Genomic DNA, 5,336 nt, shown 5'->3' with positions numbered 1-5,336 from the left:
AAAAAAAAAAAAAAAAAAAAACAGAATGATAACTTGTTAGAAGTGCATCCAGTTCTCTGAGCACAATTATTGCGTTTCAGATTTTCCATATTTGAGGAATTAAATTACTCTGCTCTGTCTCGACTTTTATCTGATCTTTTACTAGAACAAACATATAACCTGTTTAAAGAAACAGGACAGTAGCATCACTGCAAGAAAGCACATTTTTTAGACTCAGTTTGGTGTCACTTTCTGCATTCTATGAATTTGCGTAACAAGAGCGTCCCTCTGTGCTCCCTGCTCATCTAAGTCTGCCAAGCAATTATCATCTCTTAACATTTCCAGGCAGCTGCCTAATGAAATGCTTGTTTCTCCAGAAAGCCATTTTGCATATAAAACTCTATCTGATCCTCTGAAACTGAGCATGTTATTTTCAGTCCAAAAGATAACCTGACATTGCCAAAACAAATGCTCAGATATTAAAAATCTTTTCCAAAATTTACATTAGGCCTGTCTATAGATTGTAAGTCAAGACAGGTGACTAAGAAACAAAGTGGCATCTGCAAAGAGTTTTCCTCACTTTCAAAATATCTCTGTTCTGCAATTTTTTCAGTGTATTATAAATTCCTAGGTAGATTTCTTCCTTTGCTTTCTGAAAAGGTTCCTTAGAGGAAAATCAAAACCATAAAGAAGATTTAAATGAAAAAAAGTGCTATTTAAGCTATTTCCGGCTCTTCTTATCTCCATTTTTTTTTTATAGTTAGTAGACCTTTGCCTTGTTCTCTAGGTTTACTGAAGATGAACAGATTTCTGTCCACTGTTGAAGAAGGTTCTTTTCTAAGTATTTAGAGTTCCATTTTCAGAACATAAGTTCAATTTTTCCTTATCTTCTTATTTATTCATGCCGGTCTAGAAAGGCTTGGGGTTTTACTATAAGAAAATACAAGTCACTGCAGTAAGAAAATGGAAGTATTCTGACTTTTCCAGCATGACTGCATGCACAATTAACCTAAACACTTTAGGTTTAACCTCTTGTCATTATTAGCATGTGTACTTGGAAATTTTTGTAAAACATTCTAAGAGTCAGAATTTCTTAGAAGTTAAGGCAGAGAGTAATTCAGTACAGTGATTGTCAGGATGTGTTAAAGTTGTAGAGAGTACGCCTTGACAACTGATAACATACTAGAGTTATTGTCAAGGCCCAGAGCCCAAAATAATCTGATCCTTGGAGAAAGTTAAGAAGACAGAACTACTCTTGATGTCAGTGTAAGAGCAATAGGATGTCCTAGGATCAGAGCAAAGAAGACTGCCTCATAGTCTTTGCTATAATCAGACTATGCCACATTCAGTGTACCATGAAACATTTGTCCAATTCCTCACCTGCTTGCAGATACTTATCATGTCATATATGCTGGGACACGTGAATTGTGTCATAACACTTAACAGAGATATTTATAGCTATGATAGCACAAAGAGACGTGAAGGGAAGGCAAGAATCTTAAGATAAACAAAAAATATAGAGAGAGAGAAAGAGAGAAATAAGGGGAGGAGAAGGGACAGGAAGGGAAGTAAAGGGAGGATTTAAAAAAAAAAAGGAATCAAGAAAAGACTCATCAAGAATGACTTGATTAGATATGAATCCCAGTTCCTTCACTTAAAATTCTGAAGATGCTTGATCTTGACTTGAATGGACTCGGTTTTAGTGCCAAAAGAAAATAATTAAGAATCCTGCAGTTTTAATGTATGAAGAAAAAAAAAAAAAAATTACAGACTGACTACGGTTCTCATGACTCAATACATTCATCAGAAATAATTTATTTTTATTTTCTTTCTATCTTGTTGGTGTTGTTAGGTGCCATAGAGTTGATTTTGACTCATAGTGACCCCATGTGACTGAGAACTGCCCATAGGGTTTCCTAGAGTATAATCTTTACAAATGCAGAACAGTAGTTGTTTCTCATGCAGAGCCCCTGTGTGGGTTAAAATTGATAACATTTTGATTAACAGCTGAGTGCCTAGCCATTGCACAATGAGTACCTTTATATATGTTCTACTATATAGGAAAACCTAAAGATAAAATTTCCATATATAGCAATATACAAATAAATACTTTGAACTCATGTGCACACACAAATACACACACACACTCATACAAATGAGACTGGTTGTCTCCATTTTGTCCTTTTTAAATGAACTAAAAGTTTTATAACTTGTCAAAAGGTCTTGGGACTTTCGTTACTACATCCGATACCTGACATACAATCTGCTCAAAATATCTCAGCTGGAAATTAACTTGGACTCTATTGGTTTGTTTCAAATAAAATATTCCCAAGTGATTGTAGTCTTTGTCATGGTTCAACCTGGTTTCTGAGAAAGTGTATTCTAAGAGGTGGGAAAAAAAAAATTAATATGATATAGTCGTGGAGGAAAGGTATTCTCTGTTAACTAAATGTAATAATAAGAGCTAATCACATTGGTCTTTCTGCTTCAATTTCACTACTGTCTTACCACTCTTAAAACAGGGGTAGAAAGGCAACAATTGGCATATATAAATCACTATCTTATACAAATTTTTGTGCCACACAAAAGTAAATATCTCCCCAATTCCAAAATAACAAAATGATATGAAAGCCTCCAACTAGCTGATAGAAAACACTCATATGTATCAATTACTATTCATAACCCTCCAGAATTCTTCAGTAAATATTTTTTTAAAGTGGTAGAAAAAAATGACAACTTCTAGAATTTTCTGAAATGTATCAAAAACTGAAGGATATTATGTTGTGGTGGATAAGTTTATATGTCAACTTGCCTGGTCCTTGTTGAGTGGCTGGGCATCTGATGGTAGTATTCCCCATGATGAGACTGGTAATCAATTTCATGGTAGAATCTAGTGTGAAAGCTGCCTTAGGGATATGGTCAGCTTCCTGTATATAAGGAGAAGCCTTGGGGAAATGGTCTCTAGCTTATGGCACGCTTGAACCTTACATGTACCCGTGTCATTGCTCAGCAGCCTGCCATGCTCTGCCGATCTTGAGAATTTTAACGAACTTGAGTTAACAGCCTGTTGTGTGGTTGGGTAATATTCTGTAGTGATACCACCTCAGAAACCCAAGGAGGGGTTGCTATGAGTTAGATCCGACTTAACGGCAGTGTGTTGTGTTTTGTTGCCTTATTACTTGTCAACCTTGGGCTTGTCAGCCTCAGCAGCCAGCAGCTGAGTGAAGAAAAGCCTCCCGCTTTAGTGGGCCAGGAGGAGGAGGCAGAGCTGAAGCCCAAGGTTAAGGGGCTCTCATCCAGCCCCTAGAGCCTGGCACTTTGAACTCAGACTTAAAGCCTCCAAATTGTAAGAATAAACTGTTTGTTCAAGCCATCCAATTTGTGGTACAGTCCTGTCAGAGAAGCACTAGGTAACTGGAACATATGTATTTAATTTTACAATTAGAGAATGATACAGAAGGAATTAGGAAGGTTGGGCAATCAACTTTCATAGTGATATTGCCTCAGAAACCCAAGGAGGGATCACTATGAGTGACGGCACATAGCAACAACAACAAGTTATTAGTCTTATCATAGTCTTACATTGGAGAAGCTCTTGTGGTGTTGTGGTATGGCATTAGACTGCTAACTGAAAGGTCAGCATTTCAAGCTCAACAGCATCTCCTTGAGAGCAAAACAAGGCAATTTGCTTCCATAAAGATTTACTGCCTTGGAAACCCTATGGGGCAGTTCTCTATCCTATAGGGTCTCTGAGATAGGAATCAACTTGATGGCAGTGGGTTTGGTTGGGGCTTGGTCTTACCATAGCCCTAAACAATATTTCATATTTTTAACAACTGAAGTACACCTGGAGGTATCAAAACTACTAGTGGAGTTAGCCAAATCATTACATAAGCAGTCCCTGAAGTCAAATAATGAGTCACACAGGTTGACATTGATTAGTTAATTTAGTCAAAATAGTCCATCTGGAACATAAAAACACAGTTCAAAAAGAAAGAAAAAAAAGAAGAAGAAGGAAGGAGAAAAAGGGAAGAAGAAAGAAAATGAAAAAATGATCAACCATATTGTAATTTCAAATAATTTGTTATTATTTAATTATCCAATTTCTCATGTAGTAACAGGAATAGGGATACATGGTAGCATAGTGGCTAAGACATTTGACTGCTAACCAGAAAGCTGGCAGTTCAAACACACCAGCCACTCCTAGGAAGGAAGGTTGGACAATCTACTTCCAAAGTGATATCACCATGGAAACCCAAGGAGGGGTCACTATATGTCAGATCCAATTGGAGGGCAGTGAGTAAGTATACCTATGCCTCACTTATTGACTATCTCATTATCTAACATTTCACTTTTATGACAAATAAGAAAATAATTCTCAGATGGCACCTCTGATGGTCCAGGCCCTACACAGTGCTTCTGCTGGGCCCAGGATACTGCCCATGGGTCTCCCCAAACAATATAACAATCAAGCCATGTGAGGGAAGCCAACAGACTGTAGGATGCTTTTACCAGTTGATTTGTTATATGTTGATACAGCTACAGAAGGTATGTGATGATGATGGATGATGCAAGGTCATGGGAGGGCAGAGGGAAGCTGGCAAGGGCCCAAATGTGCCAGGAAGATTAGTGGAGGAAAGAGGGAAATAGGGGAGAGGAAAAGAGGCTATGCTGGGATATGAGGGCAGGACTGACAGAGGAAAAGCAGGATTCATGTCCAGGTTGAGTGCCAGGATATTGTGCGTAGCATGCAATACCCAACCACCGTTACAACCACCCTTAACCACTGCAGATCCTGTGGTGATATGGAAGTGAGCCCTGCTGTGCCAAGAGTGTCACCAGATACACCAGGGAGCACCAGAATTAGTGTGCAGCAACGGAGATGGATATTGGCACTGACTTTCGAGTAATGCCAATTTTACATAATGACCTGGTCTTTGTATACTAACCATGTTGATAAGTGAAAAATGGAAGTATTCTTATTAAAAAGAAATTCATACAAAAGTATTTAAAGATAAAACAATACAAGTGCTGGGATTTGCTCCAAAATAATCCTAGGTAAGGAAATATTAGTAAGAGACATAGCTAAGAAGACAATAAAAATTATTGCCCAAACTGGATCACTCTTTTGAGAGTGAATTGAGGGTTAAGATAACTAATCTGTGCTAACTGATTTAAAAACAGGAAATGTGGTCAGCCTAAGTTTCAAGGAAAAAAGGCAAGAACTGAGAATTGTGGATCCTTGATAATAGGAAGTTGTTGTTGTTGTTGTTATGTGCCGTCGAGTCGGCCCCGACTCATAGTGACCCCTCCTTGGGTTTCCGAGGCAGTATCACTACGGAAGTAGGATTGCCCAA

This window comes from Orycteropus afer, unplaced genomic scaffold, assembly GCF_000298275.1.
Source record: "Orycteropus afer afer isolate SDZICR_OR568_19922 unplaced genomic scaffold, OryAfe1.0 scaffold00022, whole genome shotgun sequence".
In the NCBI taxonomy this organism is placed as follows: domain Eukaryota; kingdom Metazoa; phylum Chordata; class Mammalia; order Tubulidentata; family Orycteropodidae; genus Orycteropus; species Orycteropus afer.
Note: the sequence above shows the minus strand (reverse complement) of the source record.